Raw genomic sequence first — 26,954 nt, 5'->3', positions numbered from 1 at the left:
GCACTTAGGGACATGGTTTAGTGGTGGACTTGGCAGTGTTAGGTTAACGATTGGACTCGTTGATCTTAAAGGTCTTTTCCAACCTAAATAATTCTGTGATTCTATGATTCTATTTTTCAAATTGCCTTCTTATTTTAAGAAACTGTAAAATCATATTATCTGAATGGGTTTTGGTAGGGGAGTAGAGGACAATTTGAAGGATAGAAGTTCCGGTGACATAAAAACACAGGACTGAGACAGGAAGCATAGGAAAGGTTAACTGTAATTGATGCTTATATTCTACTTATCGTCTTGTCTGGGATTCTCCCCTGAAGGCAGAGCCACCATGTAGAGTGTGAGCCTTGCCTGCAGGCAATGAAAGATGGGAACGTGTCACCATTTTTCAGTTGCCAAAGAATGTGTGTGCAAATTCTAGAGATAAAGCAAATGCTATTCCGTTCCCTAATATCCCAAGAACTTTCGGACTCTGAAGTCTGGATGCATGGAGAGGCATATTTCAGCCTATATTTAGCATCAGCATTCAGCATAGTCTTGATAATGATGTGTTGTATCTTCAACGCAAATGCTGGTTGCATATGTTGCTGGTTTTCTCAGTAGATGATTATGCTAAACGTAATATGCAAAATCAGAATTTGTATTCTTAGAAGCTCTGTAAGTATTCTTCAACGTTTTGCCAGTAGACATACAACAGATCTACTGGATGAAGGCTAGACAACTATGTTATGTCTATTTACTCTAATATTAAAATTGTTTATATCTATGTTCTTTGTCCATTCAATTGTTCCAAAACGTTAAGTAGTCATGTCTTATTGGCACAAATGCAAACACAAAACCAATTTAGAGGTCCAGCATCTGCTACTGAGTTTTAAGCTTCCACATGTGAGCATGAGCATTGGAAGTGTATTTCTTATCCAAAATCAAACTGTTTGAAAAACAAGGACTGCACTTGTTGGAGTCCTGATACAAAGGCAGCTAGAAAAAAAACAGAAAATGCTATTATTGCATTTTTTTCAACAAAAACTCTGCATGTGCGTCATGTTTATACCTGGGTCAGAAATATATTTAAGCAGTGCACCCTCAGATTTCTGAAAAAGCACTGAATGGGAGCTGGGAAGAAAAAAGTGTTTTAATTTCTGATACTGCCCAAGCATTTTTCTCACTGGTACTTTGCCAGTCCCATCAGCCTCATGGTGCCCCAGGAGCTGTGTAGCCCAGGGGCAGAAAGGCTAGTGTGCAACTTATCTGCACTGCTGCAGTTAAGCAACAGCTTGGATTTCAAATACTAACTCGAGCAATCAAATAATTTGAGTTCTTTCAGTAAGTCTTACGAAGTATATGTAATTTGCCAGCTACCTGAAAACAAGGAGTAAATAAATCCAGAAAAATCCAGATTTTTCCACAGACATTTTGCGAACACCAGAGGAAGCTAAAATAATCAAGCATTTTTGTGGACCACTCATATAGATCTTGTCTTTACCTCTCAACTAAAATAGTGAAAAAATATTAATAATTTGAAGAGAGACATGAATATTTTTATGAAATGTGCCAAGTGGAAAAATTAGGGTGGTGGAGGATATACGGTTTGCTCTTCATGACTAGAATCTGTATATAAGAGGAGAATGATGGCAATCCACAGCCGTGTTGACAATTCAGACATACAGGAAATACCCTTGTAGGAAACTAATACCATCTGGGTTTGGCCCAAGATGTGTGAATGAGAAATATGTTTCTTGTTGAGAATGCAAAGATAGTTTTGGACATTGCAAAGAAGGAATGCGTTAAGCATGCACAGTTATAAAAATGAAATAGGGTGAGGCATTGCATGCATATGGAATAATTAGAGGAATATGTTTGTGTGCGTCAATAGCTGATGCAGACTTAGAACTTCAGAATTCATTTGTCCTAAGACAACCAGTAAACTACTATGAAAAATGTCTTCAGTATAAATGGCCAGGAGCTTTCTGAATAAAGACAGTATTTGAAAATGTTGATTTGTCCAAGCCACCACGTTCCCTGATAGAAAGGGAGGTTTGGTTGTGACACATGTTGTATTTTGGGGGAAAAAAATTAAAATAGTTTTGAAATTATTGAAACTTCCAGTTTTAATATTTGTAAAATTGGGAATTGTGATTATTTCAGCAAGTTGTTTTCAGTTTAGAGATTAGTTTTACTTAAAAAAATGTCAACACTGAAATGGAATATTTCATTTGGCCCTTCCTGAGAACCTTTCAGTCCACACTTGGTGAGAGTATGTTTTCAAAATCTCAGAATATTCTCACTCCTCTCTATCCTGTTCTTGCATTAACTGTCTGAGATTTTAGTGTCTGTTCTTGGCATAGGAAGGCTCTCTGGTTTCTAACGAAGCCATTGCCAGCATTCTGAGGTTCCTGAGACTCGCTGCCTGCGGGATGGATTTTTGCCTCTCCCTTGACACCCTCATCTACTTGTGAAAGCCCCAGCAGTGCTGATTTTTCTGTTATTTGTGAGGCTAATGAATGCCTTGCATGGACAGGAAAAAGTTCCAGGCTCTCTTTTTGGTGCACATTTGACTTGTTCTCCAGACTAGCCTTTAGTACTATCATCCTTTCTCCAAGTTCAGGCTCTAAATGCTCTTTTTAAAGAAAATTACTGAGAAGACAAAAGGTTTTCTAGTCTTTCATGTCTGTCAAGATCCTGGATTAACCCTGTTCCAGGTTCAAAGACACTCCTTATACAAATTAACTGTTCATTAACTGAGCAATGCTCATATGATGACAGTAAATTGTCTGTCATTGTATCTTGGTCTTCATTTATTTTTCAGCCAAATTTTGACATACCTGAACAGGATTATTCTTATCACTGCTAAACACTGCTGGAGACATTTATTTAACGTGTATTAATTGTTTTAGTGCTTACCCAGAAGGTACAATGCAAAAAAAGATGGAAAATTAAAGTGGCCATTTTGATTCTTTTATTTTCCATTCTTTTTTAGTACGCATTGAACCTGCACAGCACTTGAGATCTTTGGACAGGATGATCAAAGTCTATTGAATCAAATGTTAATACACTAATGGCACACTATCGCATATCTTTGATGGATGGATTACATTCAAGTTGACACGGGCTACCTGAAGAAGCAGGCAGGCTAGAGGTATGAACTGCAGCCCATTACAGAGTCCATTGCAACTGCAAGTTTGAGCAGGTCACCAGGATTGAGTTCTGTGCTTGCTAGCTAATAGACTATGCATATGGCTTGATGGCAAATCCATTCCTTGTTCTTTGAAAATGAATTATGAGTACCTCTTTCAGCTTCATTATAGAATTGTGTTGTATTAGTTCATCCTTTGCTAGGCTGTACACACAAAGCATGGCCTTCATTTTCATCTACTGTGGAACGTGCACATCTGCCTTTCAGGTGAGAATTTATGACTGTGCAAGGCTTGAATTTTCCAAGCTGTTTATGCTTATGTGTTATGCCTATACTCACTATGTACACATATAAACATACACGTGTCCAGCATTTAGGTGAACACAGATTTTCTTGTTCCTGTAGTTTAAATTCTCATCAAATTTAATTCTTTTTTGTAGCCCCAAAAGTGGAACATGAGTGGATATAAACAGTGCACACATGCTTGATTTGCGTATCTTAAGGCTTAAAGAAATGGTGTTTGAACTACCTAGAAGACTTTATTTTATAGTATAGAATAAGTTAATATTGTTATGCCTACAACGTTCAATTCCAATGTTGGGGGAAAAAGGGTTTTGAAAAATATGCATTTCATGTATGTGCCTGTGTTTTTTAAGGAACTCATTAAATTATGGTTGTACTACGTATTTTAAATATTGACATTTCTGAGTGGGGTTTAATTTTTATTCTGCCAAGCGTTGTAAATTCCTGCTTTGGATCCTGAGGATTTCGGTGGAGGTGGAAAACCACTAATAATTTCTTCTTGTTCACGCAACTTATATTCACTTGCATGTTTTAACTTGAAGCAGACCTTTTCTGTTGATGCTGATAACACTGTTCTGAGTACAAACCAAACTCCTTTGCAGTAGGAAAGAGTAAAATTTCCTGTAAGTAATGTTACTGATAATTACCTTAATATAAAATTTTGTTTCATAAGGCCCTAATTGAGCAAATATTTAGGCATGTGCCCAAACTCCTCTGATTTTTTTCCTAGTGCAAAACAGGACACCATGAGGCAGCTGATTCTCTCCACTTCAGAGTTTACATGACTTTTGGTGTCAGTAAACGGGATCTGATACAATAATGATGAGGGAATTTATCAATCAAAAATACTTCTGATTGAGGGGGCAAAAAATTACTGGAAAAAATTGAGACTTTCTCTTAATGACTCTGACCCTGAGATTTCATAAAGGTTTTTTTATGGTCTGTAGCTAACGTGGTGGTTATGCAGCTAAAGGCATTATCTTCACATCATTATAATGAAACATAACACTGGTATCCTTGACTTTATTAGCCAGGCTTCATTGGTATCTGATGTTATATATTTCCTATTATAAATCTAAATAAGAACTTACATTGACCTGCATTAGACCAAACATTAAACAATTTACTAAGATTACGACTTTGAAAGGGAACTTAAAAAAAAAAAAAAAAGTCTTTCAGACCACCAAGAAACAACCATAAATTTAAGGAAATATGAGGTTTCCACCATGTGACTTCCCCTGCAGAGTTATGCAACAGATTGCTGTTACTTAAAGGTCATACATAAAAAATTTATGGTACATTTTTTAAGAGATTTATAGTGTTTCTATTTATACAACTTATATGTCAACAATTTAAAGGTATAGTATACTAAAATAACAAATTAAAGTCTAATCCCTTTGAATCCTTGATAAAATAGAATGCTCTAATGTAAGTCATATATAAAAGAGGTTTAATAAATGTATCTATATTAATTGATGTGGTATATGTGATGCAATGATTAGCTGTTTATTACCTATTACAGATCATTTGTTCATTTTTATCCTGAAAATCATTTGCAAGTGGGGTTGATTAGGGGAGCAGTCTTTGTTGCATAGGGCCATTATGTGGTGGCGTAACTCTCTTTAGAAGAGCTCTGCAGATCAGTCTAAGAACTAACTTTCTTTCAGTGTGGAGATGAATGATGCCATTGATACTGTCTAGGCGTCTTGGTTCAGGATACCTTTGAACTCAAATACGTATCATTTACCCATGATGTTGTTGGATTCTCTGGAAGTAAAAATTTGTAGCACTGTATGAAGGTACCACTCCTTAGTTATTTGCTGAACTTTATTTGCTTTGCACTGAATTGAAGTGAGAGCAGCTATACAGTTACTCAGCCTTAGCTGAGGCAAGAGAATGACAAAGAAGACTGAGAGGGGGTAATTTCTCAAAACACTAGAGCTGCTCTACTGGTAGGGTTTGAACTCAGCCATAGGAGTCACATTTTCAACCCTGCCTTTGCACACTTGACCCATATACTTATGTATATTTATGTGGGAGTTGAGACTGCAAATGCATCATTTTAGGCCAGGAGCTGGAGCTGTATACACAGGTCTGGCAGTGATTATTGATGCTAAATTCATCCCTGAATTTTGCATATTAAAATAATACATGAACATGAAGGCACCATTAGGGCACAGTATTTAAGTACCTTAATGTGTGTAAGCACTTTGACACCATAAATATTCATTTCTCATGAAAAAAAGTCTTCATAGATAAACAAAAGTCCTATGAACACGCTCAACCATAAACACTTTGATAATTCCATTGCCTGAGGTCAAATATAAACAGTGCTGAATGGGACAATAGCATTGGAGAAAGATACTAATATGATCATGGAGATTTGTCTCAAGCTGGTACTGTGGCCTAATCTTGTCCTCAGTAAAGAACCTAAGAATGCAGTCTGGTGGTGGTGAGTTCCTAAAAATAGGGAGGGGAATTCTCCACAAGAGACAGCCTTTGAGTTGCTGTGCCACCCACAAGGTTTTAGTTACGAGTCTCTACTGACTCAAATTGTCATATGTAGTCCCTTGATGACTCTCACAGTATTCCTGTAGGGATGCCCTTTGTCTGGGCTTGAAAAATGTTTCTTGCCTTGCTGTGGGAGATACTGTTCTATTGGTCTCCTTGGCTACTGCTATCTCCAGCTCTGAAGATAACATACAATGCCTGAATGGCCCTTCAGGGCTGGAGCTCCTACAGTACTTATTGGTAAGAGGTCCTCGCAAAATTACCCAATAGACCTTTGCAAAAAGTACTTGTGCAACTTCGGATTACTGCATTTTTTGCTGTTAAATAGTGTTATACTGGTTCTGCGGATTTTGGATGTTTCTGAAGTTGTGGCACCCTGTGATTTGCCTTTGCTGACTGAAGAAACATATCGCTATTCCTAAGCTGGTCATCACCCCTTCATCAGCATAATTAATTTCCATAGTAAGAAACTGTTGTAAAGAAATTTGGCTACAACTGTTCCAGCAGAGTTTATAGGTTCATAGGCCAATCCAAGCAGCAATTAATTTAAAAGAAGATGTGATCATTTCCTATCTTTTATGAGCATTAAATAATACTTTTTTTTTTTTTTGACAAAAAATATTTGACATGTCAAATGACTAGAATAAGAGCTGATAGTATCTGTGGTATTTTTAATTATTAATATCTTTTACAAATAAGAAAACCACAAAGTGTTAGAAAAGAATAACAGGTAAGGCATTTTAAAAACTGTTTTTCTTTATAACTGTAAGTCTAGAGTTTCAGAGAGAAAACACTAATAAAAATTAGTCAGTCATCATTATGATGTCATTCTCATAATTTCCCTTGAAGTAAACTAGCAAGTACAAATAATATTTGTAATGTCTGACATCATCTATGTAGCTTTCCATTGCTCAGACTTTGGGTTAAATTTAGTGATGTTTCCCATTTGTTAGAGAGAACACCTTCTGGGTGGAATGGATTCCATTAAGAAAATCTCTCTGAAGTTAAGCCATCTTTGTAACTTGTTTGAAACAAAACAAAACAAAAACCCCCAAACTGGCCAGGAATGATAGGAGTTCAGCAGTAGCAATTTGTCAAAAATGTGATCATCTGTAAGAACCAAAGCTTCAGTCCTAGGACTGAGTGCTTACATGAAAAGCGGAACCATGCTTTTCAGTGATGCTCTCTTTAAAAAGAAATAAGCATAATCATAATTGTTTTACTCAGGAAACAATATTCCCTTCCACGTTATATATGCCCATTTATCATAGTTTGACCTGCAAAGACTTCTTAGAATCACTCAGTCTTTAAAAAATGTTTCAGAATAGCCATGGACTCATTTTTTGTTGCTTCTGCTTTGAGATGTTAAGCGTTAAAGGACATTTCTGGAAGTGATTCCTTGTTTTCAAGGTTTAACTTGAAACAGCTAAAAAGTGTATAGGAATCACACACAGAAAGAACAATCAGTATTTCCTCAAAACTAGTCTCAGATTGACCACAAGCACTAACTCACATTTGAAAATCTTAAGTCTTATATTTACATTAATTAGAATACTGTCTATTAGGTGATAATTTATGCATATAGAATGGCCAGCCACTGTCTTTTATCTTCCTTTTTCTTTTCATACTAAAGTTTTCTACAATTTTTAAAATGGGAATTTCATTTCATTATTGCTGTCTATTAGTGACAGGAGATATGCGAGTACCACAATATTATTGCAATTCTATGCAATAGCATATGCTAATAACACATGTAGAAGATGATAAAGTTGTATTTCACATGAAGCAAGTATTGTTCCACTTGTGGAATACAGAGTCTTGCTTTTTCTGTCTCTTGCTCACTGTGTCCTTTCCCAGATGTAGGCCAGTGATGTCTGAGCCCTCTCTCCACTCCCAGAAAGGATCAAAGGAGCAGGAGAGATGGTGGTGAGACATGATCCCCATTGCCTTCCCCAAATCATCTGTGCTGTTCTGCTCCACAGCATGACTGGCTCATCAGCATTTTTGTCCTTAACATACTTCCGATCTAAACAAATATGTACCAATTGAGTTCATTTTTAATGAAATTATCAACTGGAATTATATCTTTCTTTTCTAGTCATCTTTCAGATATATGCAGTACACAGATCCTACGACCCCTGATAACTTTTTTAGATAATACATTCCTTTACTTAATATAAACTTGAAATTTAAGTAAGTATTATTCATTATTCCTTACTTTTTTTGTTGTTGTTGGAAGACTTGGGCATCTGTTTTAAATGGTGTCATTATTTACATGTGGTGACTTCTGCATTTGAATGGACATTAGCTAAATGTGACAGTTATTCTAATACAAAGTAGAAAAAATTACTAGATTTGTCAGAATGTTGTGATATACTGTTGCATTATTCTTTGCTAAATGCCAAAATTTTCTAGTACCCTCCCTCCTCCAAAAAGGAGTAAGGAATTCACCCATTTACAATCTATACTTAAGTACTGAATGGAACATTTCCTGAAAGAAAAATAGCTAACATAAACATAATTTCTTCTTTAGAAATACAGGGTATGTAATAATTAGCAGAGCCTCACTGAGCTACGAAAACCATATTCCCTTAGGAGAAAAGGAACAATAACTACTGAAAAAAGTGACAGGCTATACACAATTTGTTATATCTGAAGAATACAAATATAACTGCTTAAACATATTTTAAAAGTGCTAAATTCACTTCCTCTACAAATTCATAAACTCACAAATGTTTCCTTGCAATTGTTCTTGGAACTGATAGAGGAAAATCTCCCAGGGACACACAAAATGTAATAAGTGTAATATGAAAATTGCCCTTTCTCATACAAAGATTAAAACAAAACAGATATTCTCCAGAAAACCAGCAGGTTCCCCTATTCGCTACTCATATGGGCTCTTCCCACAGTCTCACTGCATGAAGGACTTACGAACTTCGTCAGAGCTGACTGTATGGAAGGAATGTGGACTCAAACATTTGAAGGCATGCCACAGAACCTCAGCAATCCAGTCTCTTGTTAATTACAACTAATATTTCATTATGTTGGGGAATTTTCAGCTACATAGATGTGTGTACACATCGTAGTATGTAGCGTAGCCAATGCTTGCAATTATATAACAAGCCTTGCAAACTCTAAGAGGTGTATTGAAAGTCGAAATTAGTAGAATAAAACATTGCAGTAGGTTTTCAGCTTTTTAATTTGGAACCTTTAGATTTCTTGATTGCAGGAAGAAGTCTGAGAACACAAATCAGGCTAAAAAGTAAGGAGGCAGTGAATTTCCACTCCCACTCTTTCCAAATGGATTTTTTAAGCCCATGGCTTTTAAGCCAATTTCATGATTTTGGAGTCTGCCTCATGAGCATCTGAATGGACAGGATTGAAGGTACTTTATATGGCTTATTTAAAAATAACATCCTAACCCAAGCTATAAATCACGATAAGTGATGCCTTATGTATATAATAAATATTCAAGTCTAAGTATCTGGTTACAGCAGTGATCAAGAGTTCTAAAAGTCAACCCCTTAAAAGACACTCTTCAGTGGAAATGCTGTTAGTGGTGAGGCTTCTTTCACACGCTTCTATGCACTTGTACAGTTCACAGCTATTAAGTCAACAGCGTGACAGCATCTGTTATTTCTGAAGTGTTGTGCACGTCTATACACTTGCAAATCTCACTTGAATATTGGTTTTTGAGAAATTTAAAAAATTCTTAAGAGAGAGAGGAGCCAGCCTGATATGCAGCTCTATACCTTACAGGGGTTAAAGCAACTGGATGGGCTTTATGGTGGGAAGAGGGACAGAAGGATAAGAAAGATATCTTAGGGGAGGCTCTCTCCAGATTAAGGTTTTAACGAGAAAACTTGATCTTCCTTGAGTTGGCAAAGAACCACCTCTGGCTGCATAGCCACAATCAGAAGGAATGAATTGGAACTACAGCTATAGATTACTGCGGACTTTTTCTTTTTCAAATCCTATTACATTTGCAACAATACAGGCAGGGGACTGACTGGCTGAGGACAGCTCTGCTGAAAGGGACTTTGGGGTCTCAGTAGACAGCAAACCGAACATGAGCCAGCAGCGTGCTCTGGCAGCAAAGAAGACCAACAGCATACTGGGCTGTATTAACAAGAGCACAGGCAGCAGAGCAAGCGATCATCCTCCCTTTACTCTGCACTCACGAGGCTGCATCTAGAATACTGCATCTGGTTTTATAGGCCCCTCAGTACCAGACTGATATCGATACACCAGAGGGAGTTCAGTGAAGGGTGGTTGGGGCTGGAGCACTTACCCTGTGTGGAGAGGCCAAGAGAGTGAGGTTTGTTCAGTCTGGAGAAGGGAAGGCTTCGGGGGCTTGTTCAGCAAGTGGGGCCGGTAAGTGTGGCAATGAATACAGAGAATTACATTACTAATGCTAGTCTAGGATTTTTGGCAAAACATTTCTGTGAAAGTTATTGTTACAAAATCCTAATCAGTAAAAAAATCAGTTTACACATCCCACGTGAAGGTCTAATCTATCAAGCTATTGGTTATGTTGTTATGGACTTTCTCGCATTTTCTTTTTCTGTTTTGACTAGCATTTCTAGTCTTGACCCGAGAAGGTTTCCAAACAACGCTTTGCTTAAAATCGGAAGAGGAATTCTGCACTCAATTCATGGCAAGGAGTACAATCTGTAACTTGCATACCCTGAATAACTTCCCTGATCATCTATGTAGAGCAATGAGTCTCTTTTACCAGATAGTATTTATACACAGTAGCACAGCAGGTCTTTTTATGAGCAAGTACCCTTGACTTTAGATGTGCCTTTGGAGCTGCTTCTCTGAATTTTGTCTGTCGTATTGTATATTGTGTCCCATATTTTAAAATTTTATAACTGTCTCTGGAAGTATATCTTGACAACCCTTAGTCACTGTTGAATGCCTTGGAAATTATTATTGCATCCAGCCCTGATATAAAGTAGACTTTACATTTGAGTCTGATTGATAGCCTAAATGAGTTCCCAAGTCACCTAGCTTTGCAGCATATTCAGAGTTTCACATAAAACTGAGTTGTCTTGGTTCTGCTCCACACAGAAAAGAAAGAAACAGACATTAACATGAGGACATTTCTGGACAAGGAATCTGAAGCAAAGATTAGAGGTGATAGTTGTAGAGACTACAATATCAGCAGACCTAGAACCTACCTGCACCCAGTTTTATTGGCATATGACCCGTTTCCCTGTCAAGAAAGCTACACAGCTGCTGTAATTTTTGCAAACAATTGGATAATAAATTATAATAGTAGGAAAGCTACAGGCGAATCCTTCATTAATTGGTGTTGAATCAAAACTATCAAAGCAGCAGCATGTAACAGACAAGTGATTATGTTGCTCAAATGTCATTCCTTTTATGTGTGACAATTCAATTTGTTAAACTTTTTCATCAAAGAAAAAAGAGAATGAAAAGGCGATATTGCCTTCTCTGAAATTTATTGCTTCACCTATTTTCTGCTAGATCTTATTTTTCCCAAATTAAATATATTTTTTAGATGCCACCAAGGAAAAACCCTTTTCAACACTATTTAATCCAATTGTGTCTTGCTGAACTCCTGAGGATGCTGCTGGGTTATATAGTGACAGTGTTCATTCTCCAAAGTACTTCAAACCCAGTTTTAGGTACTCCTTAATACACCCCTTTTTATAGTTGGGTAGCTACTTGGAATTGTCACAGATGCTTCTTAAATATTTTTCAGGACAGAATAGAATAAGGTGAGAGCTCTTTGTGTGTTTAAAGATTCTTCCTGAGGTATGTTATATTGAATTTAGTGTGCCATTTCATTACCTATATTTAGAAAATTTCTCCAGACTCCCTAACAACGTACTCTAATCTTGTATCACCAGCAAATTCTGCCACTTAGTTATCAAGAACTCTTCAAAGTAACAGCTGATTTTCTGGAAGCCGTTATAGATTATGCATATAAAATTATTTTCAAGATATCGGTTATTTATTTCTTCTATTTGTTTTTCACCTCCTAATTTAGCAGTATACTGGAGCTATGCCCAGAGGCACTGGTATAAAGCAGTTCTTCTCTGAGCGCAGTATGAACCACAATAGGTTTTTTTTATTTTATGATTAGCAATCTCTCATACTACTTTCTTCAGAGACGCTGTATAAAACCTTCTAGAAATGTAAACTATTTTTTATTCATTATCTTACTAATTCTTTGACAGAATTCTCTTTGTGGCAGCAAATTAACACTTACACAAGATGCTTTTTTGACCTAATTTTACAATTCCCTTGATTTTTCTCACCTAGGATTTTTCTCACTTCTCTGTAATTTGCAAGGTGTACTTCAGAGCCCTTTTATAGCCAGACTCACAGAAATTAGTTAAATTTTGTAAAAATACACAGTACAACTTCATTATTTCAACTACTCCAATTTTTAGTTCCTTTAGAGCACTTATTTTTAGGGCAATTTATGCTGGTGCTTTCCATCATTTCTTTTCTCCCTCTCTGTTTTTTTTCTCAGCCTACCGGTGGAGAAACAGAAAATGTTAAACACCAACTACAGGGTGTGTCTTTCCCAGTCTCTCTTATGCAAAGAAATCAAGCTGTATCTTTTGCTTTTATACTCTACTGGTCTAGCTAACCAGCCTCTGCCAAAGACCATCACCTAGCTTAAGGAAGTTCTTCTTTTATCACAATGTATTACAAATTTCTCTGTATTCTTCCCTATTTGTTCTTTAAATTTCCTCTCAAACCTCAGAATGTTGTTCTACCATAAATGTTTATGGGAAACTCCTACTTACTTTGCTAGTGAAACAATGGCAGGATATAACCCTAACTCTGGTGTTCTGAATTTATATTCTGCTCTATTAGTGTCACTTGAGTTGGATTTCCATTTTATTATAGGATTATTACTTTTTGGGGGCCTGAACATTCCCTCATACGTTGCTATATTTCTCACCTTCTTGATTCCTAATTGTTCCAGTATATACATACTTTCTCTGAGTCTAATAAGGTACTTTTAAAGAACCTCCATGCTGCTTCTATGGATTTTAATTTCCTAACTTTCCCCTTCAGGCTATTTCTAACTTCCTCAATATAAAAATCTTCCTTTTTTGAAAAGTACTGTAATATTATTACCTCATGGTAGGATCCCATGGGAGGATGTTGAACTTAATTATATTATGGTCACTTTTATTTAGTGGCTCAACCACGTTAACTTCCTGAATCAACTCATATATTTCACTCAAGACCTGCATCAAGACTAGATTCGCCCTTGCAGTATTCCAGAATTCCTTTAACAAATGATTGTCTTTGGTTTCTACACACTATTCAAGTATTGTACTGAGAGGCCTGTGATATACATGATATACACCAGGAAATACTTGTTTATCCAATGCACTTTTAAGAGTGCCTAAAGCCTAAAGGGCTTAATTGTCAGTGAAACCACATGGACTTTTCTAAATTCAAATATTCCTTCTGTGTGCATGAATCAAACTGTATGTTTGGGAGGTTAGTTACACATCTAACTCTGCACGTGTTGCAATTCATGTTTGTGCAGTGTGAATTCTTGCAGGTTAAATATCCTATGGTTATTTAAAATCAGCAAATGCAAATTACTGGTGCTCCCACGGCTTGAGAGCCTAAGCCCATTGAAACAGCAGTTGGTTCCTCACGTTATAACCCCCCCCCCCCAAACTATAAATTAATGATTTTGTGACCTGTAGTAAATAGAAATTGTGACACAAGTGAAAGCACATTATGAGCTACAGTAACGTATCTGAAGTCATCAGCTGTTGTTAGACTAAGATGCAGCTGAAAACAAACTTTAGTAATGAACTATATGGTAGTTTTGAAAAGCAGATTGAAATATGGTTTGTCTTTGAACTACACTGCTTCTCTGAACTTATAAACATGACTTTGAAAGAATGTACACTGTTTTCATGATTAGAAGTCCTTTTTCTTTTTTTTTTCCATTACTCATTTATTTCAATCCCAGTTTTAAAATCTAGCTCATTAGAAAAGCATTCTCAGTAACAGAAGTTGAAACAAATATAGACATGTGTATCCTTGTTCAGCACAGTGCAAGACAGCTATTACAATTACATGTTATAAGAACACTAATATTTGTCTGTACTAGACTAAATTTCTTTATTATTTTAAATCCCAAAGTGATTATTCTTAAATCTAACTTTTTCTTAAATTTGCCAAGTGAGAAATGTTTGCTTCATTAATGTTATAATTTGTGGTTCACATTTCTAAAGAAAGCTAAAAATAATTTCTGAAATTGTGTGTCTTGCTGACATAAACACAGTTAACTTATATTTTTGCAGTTTCCAGGATTCTTTCACTTGTATAAAGCAGTAAAAGTATTCTGCTCTTTCCATTTTTCTCGTACTATAAGAACCAAGAAAGCAGGAATTTGTTTAGCTCATTGGCTCCATTTATCCTGAGCCAAGACCATGATCTTGGAAACCCTGTAACTTGGCTGAATCCAGTACAAAGTTCTTTGCAAAAAGGCAGTGCAATTAGAACAACACAGTGTATGTTCAGTCTCAAAATTAAGACGATAAAGTTTCAAACAGCTAGAACTGAAACACAGAGTATCATGGGCTCAGACCTTTAATCAGTTAAACACAAATCCTAATTCCACTAGTTTTTGATCAAATGAAGAATTGTGTAGTTGAGGACAGCATTAAGAAAACACTATTCTACCTTTTTGCAAATGGGCAGAACACAGAAAACAAAGAAACATAGTGGAAGAAGTGTAAGTTTTATGCAGTCCAGCCTTGGGAGCTTCTCTAAATACTCCAGACAGAGTGACACTATAATACAAGCAATACCCTTCAACACTTTCTATTTTATCACTGGTTACGGCCAAGTGATAATACACACTTGCTAACCAAATTGGCACATTGGAGAGTCTGTTTTGAAATCTGGTGCTTCATTTTTGAAGCTGTTTTTTTCCAAAAACCTCTCCTTCCCTGCATATCTAGTACATCAAACAGATGAGTAAGATATTCTCTTCATTTTCTATGAAACATCTGTAATTGGTATTTTGATGAATTACAGCACTTAAGAAAATAAAAGAAATCAAATTCAGTACTAAGGATTCTAGTTCATTATGTTTCATTTCACCTTCTAAATTGTTCATTGGTTGTTGAAGGTACATTTTTGTTTTATTGAACAAAGGTAGGAATTCTCAGGCCTTATTAAAAGATAATTTTAGCAGTGCTCAGATTGAGAGTAGAATACTAGTTTCAAGCATTTTGTTTGGGGCTTTTTTTTTGACCATTCATATAAAGTGATTTCAGAAGTTAGTAGTTGGTAAGTAGCTAATTAAGTTAATTTCCTTTAGTCATTTGCCACTGGTTTTTCCTTAGAATACTTACTCCTGGACATTGAAATATTTATGCAGATAGTCAAATACAATAAAATTTATACACATTGATAAAACATTTTATCAATGTGTATAAATTTTATACAAAATAGAGGATTGTATGAATTGTATTGAACTATGTTCCTTTTTTCTTTTATTTGTGCCACATACATATTTAACATACTATTTATTTCAAAAGCAAAATTATTAAAAGGTCCATATAATTTGTAAGGAGAATGTATCTCTACAAGAAGTGCAAAATGTTGCAAGTTGCAAAATATTGACTCACTAAACTACAGCAAAAACACAGTTTTGAATGTTTCTGCTTCAAGAACTGAAATTACTTTTAAATTCAGTAATCGATTATACATTTTTTTACCAAGAATTTGTAAATAAAGGCTTTGATCCAATTTTATTTGTGGTCTTCTCAGCCCCACAAGCCTTTGGAGAAACATGGACACTGTCTGTGAAATAGTTTTGGTTTGTCCCAGTGAGGGGCAACCTAGCAGAGGGGGTAAAACCTGACAGAGGATAGTTTCTGTTAGGCAGTTCCCTAATATTCTCTACTTTTGGATTTGTCTGTTGCTTCAAACTTTTGACATGACATTTGGAACTTCACTGTATTTGGCAGGGCTGTGATCTGTAAGTAACTGTAGGGGTAAATTTGAGTAATCTCATAGGTGGCTTGTTAAGTTTTATTTGATCTTACTGACTTATTTACACATGCACACACATGCTTGTTAGATGAGACCACTGACTCGCTCTTTCCCTCAAAAAGTCACTGTAGCAGTAGTGTCCTGATAATATTGTCCTGTCATATCCTCTAAGGCAATTATGAGGGAGGAAAATAGCATTAATGGAAGCTGCCAACATTTTGCATTGCCTTTCTTCTAATCCGAAATTCTATTTATTTGACTAGATCTTTAAAGTGTTCAAGGTTTAGTGCGTGCATTAACATACCTAAACATTGTTTGATACTCGATAAGGAGAGTCAATAGTGCCTAGTCACATCTTCAACTAGGCTCCTATGAGGTGTACAATATTATTTTACATTCATTAGTCACAATTAAGCACTCAGTTTGTAATAGAAAGGTATGTGTTTTCTTTAAGGTAGAGCTTGAAATGATGTCCTGAGAGGAGCTAACTGCCTTCTAATGTGGTTCCTCATGAAAAATGATTACATTTCCAAAAAATGATACAGATACTTCAAGTTTAAGTAAGTATTTTTCTTACGTAGTTTGATATATAAAAATTTCTCTTCTCCTTCACCCTACAGTGTGACTCAGATCCATTCACCTACTAGCACTTCTGGTATGTTGTCTCTGGCCTGTTACAGTGATTGAGAATCTAGCTGATAGAGATTCACAGAATTTTTAGGAATGTCAAAAATATAAGGTTTTGATCATTTACTCCCTCTTTTATTTCTTTTCAAGGCATTCAATGAGCATAAAAATAATGATTATTACATAAATTAAAGTTGTTGCAATTCAGCTGTAGGGACTCCGATTCAATGCCAGTGAAGATAGATCAAGGTTTTAAAAAGTATCTGCTGTAAATTAAAAACAAATGGTTGAAAGTATTTTGCAGACCTCTCTCCCACAGATTGTATATTCCATTTTCCAAATTAAATGAGAGAATATTACTTTATTGAGATTTATGGAATAATTTCTTTAAAAATTCCAGCAATATGAGAATGCAGGCAGACACTGACAGTGAACAAAAATAAGTGTCAGCTACTAAGTGGTTTCAACTTTTGGAAGTTTTTTTTTTTCAGTAATGGGAAAAATTAGTTCTGACTGGTTTTTAAAACTAAAATTATATATAAACCATTAAATTAGGGACAGATCATTTGCCCAATTTTAACTGCAAAGGGGTAATATGGGTGGAAAACATGATAATATACCAGTGCTCCATTGGAGGAAGTGTTCCTCCTGCAATCCAACTTGCTGATCCTGTCTAAGGAACAGGACTTAAGAGCTTGTGAAAAAATGCGTGTAAGAGGATATAGAGGAAAATTGTTCTGTGGCATCTGGGGGAAGTATATATAGGAATAGCAGTTGGGCTGTATTAACTATGAAAGTATATATGTTATTCAATTTTTAATCTCTTTCAAGGCAAAGACATGACCCATTTTCTGTATGGCATAGTACAAGGGATATAACACCAGAGGAAATCATATAGCTATGATGGACAGGAAAGTACGTAGAAGCCTCAAGGACATGGTACTGTTTTTGAGAGCTCCAGGACTTCATGGGTTCCCTGAAGTATTCTAGGACCTCATTACAGATTTTGGGGTGTCCAAGAGCTTAAAGGGATGATGAATCTTGGAGCCTTAGTGGACTGTTAAACCTCCTCCCATTAAAGAAAAACATGTGGTTGAAACTGTGTTGGCTAAAACCCATGGAATTTTCTGCGTAACTTTATTCCTTCTTTGCCATTTTGTGTTGGATATCATGATCTGCCTGTTATATTTCAGCAAACGCAGTAATTTCCTTTTAATTAGATAATTACCATGTTATTCATTGGTTTTGATCACTTCTAAATTCAGCTTTTGGTTTTAACAAATGCAGTTTCAGAAGATGATGGATTTTTACATTTTTAAAACCGCTAAATGTTCAAAAAGGATTTGTACACATAACAAAATTAAAGTAGGGATTATCTAGCACTGTGTGTGGGATACAGCTATAATCTATACAGTGCATGGAAAAGAAACTGGCATTCTCAATTGCACTGCACACATCTCAGTAATAACAGGGTATGAGGCATACAATTTCATGGAACACCCACAATGAAAATTATTCTTTCCAAACAGAGAATTGTTTTGGAATAAGTTAGGTTAATTGGCACCATGGGATTCCTCTCAAGGAAACACAGAACATTAAAATCTACACATATGCATATAAAATGATAAAGTATTATCTTCTTTCCCCTCTCAGCTCCTCAAATCTAAGACATGCTACCCAAAATCAACAGAAATGATTATGTTTTGTCGATTCAAATTTCCTCAGAATAAACTGGCAATTCTTCATCTGGTCAGCTTACAACCTGAGAGTCACTGCACTGTTCCACAACTGCTAGCTTGGGTATGGTTATCTAGTGCAGTCTCTCACACAAAAACAGAGTTCTCTAGAGCTTTTGGCACATGCTTTTCAGAATTCTACGAATCTTTATTTTCTGTGCAAGCAACAGATCCATATGGTGGTGAGATACAGCCTCTGTCAAAGGACTGTTGTGCCCCTATTAGGATTAGAACCAAAACCTGCAAATAGTTAATGGGAAATCCAGGCACATTTCACTGTCATTATATAGTCCTCGGTTAAAACACCAATCGTATTTTACAGTTTCTGAATACAGTTGAAGTATATTAAGTCCTCACAAAAGTATTATCACCCTCTCAAAAATCATAAAGAACTTATCACTAATAAAGAAAAAAATCTTCCTTGTCATGAAGAAGGCTGAATTCTCATGCAGGCTGTTGGGCTGTGTGCATTGTGTCTATTTCATTAATATTTAAGGTCATTATAAACACGGATGTTCTACTTGGCTTATCTTTAAAATGTCCTCGACTTTCACATTTGGCCATTTGCACACCTTAACCATTACTTCTTTCCTAGTTTTCTGCCCCAATTTTGTCAAGACATTTAAACCCAATTATTTGTGATTCCTAATGGGCAGGTCACAGGTGAGGTGTGGCCTCGGAAATGATGTCTGTTGTGCTACAAGTCTGACTGCAACTCTTCTGACCTCTTGAATGAGTGAGAAACCCCCGTGGCCTGTGACCCCACATGACTTCACATCTAAGTCCTCTGCTGAAGAATAGTCTTCATCACTTCCCTCTCTGCAGTCTCCAGTGGAAAGCTGAGATGTATATTGGTTGCCTTGTCATTTTTGCAACAACATAGCATTTCAGCTTCTCACCAAAGACATCCCAGAGTCTCCCCTTTCATACTATGAAAGAGGGGTGCCAGGACACCAAAGAATACTCCCAAACCTATCCCTGTTATATGCCAATAATTTTATTTCCCTTGCCACTCTGCCTGGGCCTATGCACATATCTTAAATGGACTTATCATTTAATTAGTATTAGTTAGAAGTACAGGAGCAAGACAGCAAATAGAATTTGTACTCAGCATCGGAGGAGTTAATTGTACAATGAAATGAAAACGAAATCTTACACTGTTCATACTAGGATATATGTCATATTTATATTCTATACTCTAACATTGTTTAATTTAGAGGACTATCCCTATTCTTCATAGACAGATGAAAGCTTGGTCTGGTAGAACAAAGAAGGTTTACTTTCTAGAGTTTTCATAGACAATGTTTCTGAGTAACTCTGAAGAGTTGCAGGCCCGTTAGGTTGAAGAAGGAAGACATTTAGATAGGATCTCCCAATTCTCATTCCAGTCCTAAAACCTGGAGAGAAGTATGTCCTTCCACTGCTCCCCTTTCTCTCCATGCACCAAAATAATCCCCTGCTTGGGAGTAATTGGTCACAGATTTATTAGCCACTATAAGTTTGGCTTTCTAGGGAGCAGAGAGCAGAAGATAACCTTTGCTGAGAGTATAAACTAGTGCTTAGCGGAGGAGTGCCCAGCTTGCTTTGTGACATCAAGGCAAAGAAGTTGTTCAGGAAAGGTTCATCGATTTCACCCTCATCCACGTAAGAATTCAGAGGAAAATAAATTGATTGAAATTACTGGACTTGGATGGAAGCATTAGCATGAACTGTGTGAATAGTGGGTCTTTTGCCAGTAACATAAATCCCATGGGTATCCATGGACAGTGTATGTGTCAACTTAGGTCTGTACATCAACATGATGCAAAAACAAATGTACATATCCACTGTCAAGAGGAATATGTGAGAAGTTTTACCAATGATAGAACTAAGCATACAATTCGGCAAATAACACAAATGATGTGATTCTATTCACATACTAAGTTTTCAATAGATTTTATCACTGGTTTACTGTAGTTTTCTGTAGCAGCACTCCTCACTGCAAAGGCTGCACAACCTATTATAAGCTCCTTGAAACATGCTGTGCCAGTGCTGAAGGTAGTGGTATTTTGGTTTTGTTTTTTTTTTAATTTGTATTTTGCATTGAATGATCTGAGTAATACATATTCATGTGATTAAATGTTATGTTGTGATACAAACATGAAGGCATAGTAGAAGTTTCACTACTAATCCTGTATTCCTGCAAAAAGTTGCCTATGGTGACAAGGTGCTCATTTGACCCTGAGAAGCTCTGGAATAATTGGCTCATAGCAGCATAGTTAGCATATTTAATCCTGACAGTCTACTTTAATTGTCTTATACTGAATACACGAATTGCTATGTTCCACAGCACTCTTCGTGGCTTCTATCACAGAAGATGCCTACCTGAATCACTGGATCACTCATGAATAAGACTTTGCAGGACTGAATGTACTTGTGCTCTGATATAAAAACTAACCAACATACAGTAAAGAATATATCTAACTTTTAAATTTTCTTAAGACTATTACTTGGAAATTTGCTGAGCATACACTCAAAATAATTGTCAGATATTTCTATATTTTTCTCACTGCAAAGAGAATTGGCTGTTAAAATATTTACAAGGAATTATATAGGAATATAGCATTTAAAAAACTTTGGGAATTAAAAAACCCATATAAAATAGTCTTACTGATTAATTTGAAAGAAAGAAAGATGAAATAAAAAGGTGATTATGGCTTAGGATTTAGGGGAAGTTTCTGTTAAAATCTGTTTGTGACAAGGAAAACCATAGTCTTCAAGTAGAGAAGAAGGTGACAGAGGTCAAGGAGTCTAACTCATATATTCTTAACAGTGATCTCCAATACCATTTCATTGAGATTTTCTGTCCCTTCTCCCTTCCCTTCCCTCCCCTGCCCTGCCCTTTCCTTCCTCAGAGGCTTTGCCTTTTATCACAGTATTCCTATGAGATGTACTAAGAATATTTTATTACTAGCTAAAAAAAAAGAAAAAAAAAGATCTCTACACAAGTACAAGTGCTAATTCCATAACGGCAGTTTTAAGGATACCCATTTTGCAGGCGTTTCTACTCTAGGCATGGAGTGAGGCAAAGTGCAACAGAATGCAGCCATTCTTGCTGGCTGCACAATTTATGACCCTGTAGTCAGCAGATACGCACCAGAGCTATACCAGAGCTTTGTCACAATCAAAAAAAGTAGCAATAAACTGAAAATAACTTAAGGATTAGAGATGACAAGCAACTGAACATGAAGCCCAACTGCAATTCCATACCCAAAGAGCTAGTTCAGTCAGTGGATTTATAGGTAGAAAACTACCTTGTAACTACAGGGACTTGATTTTACCATTGGCAGTAGTAAGATGTAAACTTGGCCACTTTGTACAGTTCTGAGGTCCTTCATTTTAAAAGTTGAATGATTGTAGGGAAGGACCACAAAAATTATTTAAGGACTAACAGTTGCAGTCCTAGAGCTACTTAGCTTTTCAGAAAGTATTTTGAAACGTGATTGTAGCATTTATCTCCCAAGAGAAGTGGTAGGCTCTTCCTTTTTTGTTGTTGCCAAATCATACCTTGATGCCTTCCCTTCCAAACAATGTATTTTAGACCAATACATGATTTTGGGCTCAGGACACAAGAGAGTGAGTGAAAATTGATGTAATAGGTTTTGCTATATTTTATGATGTCTGCTACTAATCTAAAGGTTTCCAAATCTTAGGAAATAATACAGTTAATAAGATAAAAGACAGCCACAGGAGTAAGGAAATTTGGAGAACTGCTAAAGCATTCAGTATTTTTCTGTAAGTTAGATACAATCTTGAGTACAAGGTGACTGATCTTATAATAATAACATATTCAGCACTGCTACATCTCAAGAAATAATTAAATTCCGGTATTTAGAATGTTTTGATCCTTTTTTTCCTACTGAGTGCCTTATGGGACAAAATCATATTTGCCTGATGCTTTTAAAGCATTTAATTATTTTGCCTAACTTTTTGACAGTAGATTCAGATACATCAGGACTATTTATTATTGATGATTGATTAAGGTCTCCTTAAATGCCAGTGAAATAAAAGTACTACCATCATTAGTTCAATAGCTTCTCATTCAAACTTTCCACCTCTCTCCTACTTGGCAATAGTTTAAAACAAAAAGAAAATAACGGTAGTGAAAATCAGTCCAAAAGAAGAAACGGGTACTAATATTTTAATTAAAAAATTGTCTTTGCTATGTAACTTTGAAAGGACAACTGTAAAGTGTTGCTCTGTACCTACAACTCTCTTCACCACAACTTAACAGAGCAGTAAATCACCAGAACAGGGGAGCAGACTTTTAGGTTTTTTTTCTGGTAAATGCTTATTCTTTTCTTCTACATACATGCCACATACTCAGGATACTTTGTAATATTAATGGGCACAGGTGATGGAATCAGTATTTTCTCCACTATACTGGGCTATATATTCCTAAATAGTTGAGCCCAGGTGCATGTCCTAGATTCCAGTTACAGGTGCATGTCTTACTCATGTCCTTACTCAACTTTGGGGCAAGACTGAGGTGCACAGCTTCCTTCTTTTCACCACATTCTTGAGATCAGGAAGAAAAGGCTAAGGGTGACAGGAGGAACTTGGCCAAGTGCCCAATCCATCCACATATACTACAATACTTATGTAGCCAGTGTGACATAAAATACATTGGAAAGGGCCACAGATGTTGAATTAGCAACTTCTTCATTAAGATCCATTCATGGCTTCCAACAACTAAGTTGAATAATAGAAGATCAAAAAAGCATTCCTGCTAACTGTGCTGTCAAAGAGGATTAGAAATTGGGAGATGTGCAAAGAAAAATTGTTTCTTAAGCTCTTCAGAGCTTTTTTTTTTTTTTTTTTTTTTTTAATCTTCAGGAATCCTGCATGTAATTTTCTCGAGTAGGGCCTGCAGGAAGCACAAGCTACCATCATCCATTCATGGCTTCTCTCTCTGTTATGAAATACTTCTACATGCTTGTGCTAATTCCTTCTGAGATAATGGCAGCATATAAAATTATCACTTCTTCTCTTTCATTTGAACTCCTTAAAATTAAATCACATAACTGTCAGTAGATTTTACTGAAGCAACAATTTTCAAGCAGAGACCTCAATGACTTCAATGAACGTTAAAAGCCAATGAACCAATAAAACATATGCATCAGGTTGTACCACTCTTCTTACTTAATTTCCGTTTATATCCACAGACCTTCACAGAAGTGACCTACAAGAAGCAACTCCAAGTAATCCTATTTACGTGCTTAGGTTAGCAGGACCAGCAAAGAAGCCCTACAAACTCGCTCACAGCAACGTTAGGGGCTCCAAAGGAATTTCATCAACACAGGGACCATTAGTTCCATTAGAGGAACAAAAGAGAATCTTTTTAGGAGGGTATCATTGCTGATTGCTATACAATGCAGACACCTCTCTGCCAGTGCTGTGATGAGCAAAATGATGTTAGTGAGATCAGAACTAAAGCACAAGATTATTTTTATGAAGGAAATATGTCACTTCTGTTTCTCGGTTATATTAGCCTCAAGATAGTTTTAAGTACATTCTCTGGAAAATTATCATGCAACAGATTTGCTGCTTTGTGACAATATAATGATTTTATCACTCCTAAATTTCCTCTTTACATTGGAAAAGAAGAGAAAATCAACACCACTATTTTACTCCATCTATCAACATTAAAAATACCTTATTGGGATAGCTTTCCAAAATGCTTTTCAGAGGCACCAATTTAAATTCGACCACAGCTGCATAATTTATTATTATTATTATTATTATTATTATTATTATTTACTGGATACAACATACAGAATCATAGAATCATTTAGGTTGGAAAAGACCTTTAAGATCATCGAGTCCGACCATAAACCTAACACTGCTAAGTCCACCACTAAAGCATCTCCCTAAGTGCCACCTTAGTGTACTTCGGATAGGGAAACAGGGTAAGAACAAAACAGTCTCAAAAAAATCTGTATATTAGAACCTTTTGAGTAAAAAGCTACATTTTGACCAAAGAGAAAAAAAAGCATTCACAGAAAGATCTTGCCCCAGTTCCTTAACCACTTTTTAAACAAAGAAGCTTCTACATCCACAAAGCTTTTTCTTTTTATTCTTTTTTTTTCCTCTGTCTTGCATTTCTAATTGAGCTGGAAAATGATGCACGTAATCTGAAAATGTACGTCAGTAACAAAGCCAACACCCTTCCCTGTGAGAGGAGGATTCTTCACTTACCGTGTGCCGCCCCACATCATGGAGTCAGGCACTGCAAATGTGACATTAGCAGCTGACAAGAAAATTATTCTTTCTCTTTGATCCAAATACATGAGGGAGAGGGATGAATTACAGATTTGCAGGAGGTTTACCACATTACAGTAGGCATAAAAGTTTGAAAGAATATTTTCACTATTGTCACTAGAGTTAAGTATTTGTTCGTATTTCAGATACACATAAAAAATTAACAGAAACTGGTATTTTCAGACACTTGGGTATAAGAGAGAAAATTTTTACACTTATTTTTAGGGAAAAATTTGTTTACCTTTTCTTGCTACCATTGCCTCAAGGTTGGAAAAGATGTGAGCAGGTTTTTTTTACTTCAATGAACAGTCTCTATGTTAATTCAAGAATAACATTATATGGATACTGTTATACAGGAACTGACTAGATATTTGGGTTAACATCTATGAATCTGTGTAAATGAACAAAGGACTCAAAAAAAGCAACATGTTACCTTGGCAAAACACTTCACTGGAACATATGGGCCTAAATTTGATCTGAGACAATTAAAACTTCATCTGTTTCATTTTACTTTTTCAGTTGTACCACCGTACGAGAAGAATCAGGCACATCAAGCAAAATGTATACATACAAATTCATCTACCTGACACTACAAGCATTTCTTGAGTAAGCACAGAGGACACATTCAGCAGTTCTCACCCTTTGCATGTGGATGCAGTGTTTTAGATAGTGGGGTTTTTTTTAATCTCTGGCTGTACACTATCTGCACTGCCCGCTGGAAAATTGTCTGTCCACATAGTATTCTCCATTACTGATTTCTAGTTTTAAAGTGTGTAACAGGTAAGTAAAATCAAATACCCTTCAAATAGTCTATTTTGATGGCATAATTGCTACTGTTGTCGCAGTGATCTTGCATCCTTGTAGGTAAAGAACCATGGACAATGATTATAGGAATCAGACTGTGGGGCATAAACATAAAAATGTTTAAGAACCCTTGTTTTAAAACTACCATTTGGATTATGTGGTGTTTGTTTTATTCTATTTATTTGTTATTTTATATAATGTACTCATTCCTCAAATTCTTTCCCCTTTCTATTTAAGAGCTGGATTATTGCTTCTAGGCACATTCCCTTTCTCCTTACCTGTGAAGTACATAAAGCCTCCGTTCTTGCCAGCCTGCATTAAACACTGCAATACAATTATCCTCAGTCATTGGACTGTTATCTCAGGGAATTGAATTAGACTTTCTAGCTTAGAGAACATCAAATTATTTACACAAAATGTTATAGTTGAAACAGATCCAGTTTAGAGTATTATATGATGGTTAGGGTAGTAAAGACTAAAAAGATCAGGTCACTGATTTAAAACAGAACTAAAAGTTGAATCTGAATCTGAGGGTAGCTGTTGAGTCTTATCAAGCAGGCTACTGCCTATTCAGAAGCATGGAAAATCAGTTTTCCATTTAGCCTTGCCTCTAAGTTCCAGCTGTAAAAGTTTGCTCGAGAAAGGTTTTTTGGGGACTGATAGCAGTTCTGTGGAAAGTTTCAGTGTCAGTTTTTCACAAGTACGAACCATCAGAATTTTTGGTTAAGAAATATAAAACAGCCTTAGATTGATGTTCAAAACCACCCCTGATAAGTCCCTTCTGTTTTGGTACTTGAACATAATGGTTACCTACAGAGGCAGAAAGGGAAGTGTTCAGGAAATCACAGAATCATATACATTGGTTCTTTTCCTGAAAAAGGTGTAATGTATTTAATTTCTCTCTCTCTTTCAACACAAACCAAAAACCTCTGAGATCTTGTCTCAGAAAAAGACTATCTTAATTGGCTTATTGCCCTTATAGCTGAAACACAAAATGATTAGTTAGCACGTGCTATGCATTTTAAATTGATATAGTTTGTCACAATTATTATTTAAGATTACTCTGTCAAGAGTATGTCAATATATTTTTCATCCATGAAGGCTTTATGATATATAGTCCTGACTGTTCTAAGCGAAACCTGATTACAATTTAAATTTACGTTTTTATATATCTGGATTGTACTTGCATTACCACTCTAAAATGTGACAAGAAATCAACATGGAACAACACGACATTACCAAAGTAAAATACTCTCCATTAGGCATACGAGTTTTCCATTAGTACTTACCCCATACCTAGATGTAATTTCTTACCTCCACCCTCACCCTCCAATGTGTTCCCACCAGTGCCCATTCACCATTCACTCCCCTGACCATGAAAGTCTTCCCATCAAACACAAGGAAAACTGTTGCACCAACCCGCCCGCAGGTCTGAATTTAGAGGGTCAGTCACTTTTCACGTGCATCTCAAATACATGCCGTTTTCAAGCAGCCTCCCACCAAGGGCAGCTTGTGCCACATCTGAA

At 36.1% G+C, this 26,954-nt stretch overlaps 1 protein-coding gene across 1 annotated transcript in view; it reads right to left on the bottom strand.

The window, feature by feature from the left end:
* Positions 1-26,954, bottom strand: part of HHIP (hedgehog interacting protein) — a 76,000-nt gene that overhangs the window by 33,221 nt on the left and 15,825 nt on the right. The gene's annotated exons all lie outside the window — the stretch shown is intronic.

The sequence above is a fragment of the Haliaeetus leucocephalus genome, unplaced genomic scaffold (assembly GCF_000737465.1).
Source record: "Haliaeetus leucocephalus isolate CR32 unplaced genomic scaffold, Haliaeetus_leucocephalus-4.0 Scaffold21, whole genome shotgun sequence".
In the NCBI taxonomy this organism is placed as follows: Eukaryota; Metazoa; Chordata; class Aves; order Accipitriformes; family Accipitridae; genus Haliaeetus; species Haliaeetus leucocephalus.
Note: the sequence above shows the minus strand (reverse complement) of the source record. Positions and strands in the feature narration are given on the sequence as shown.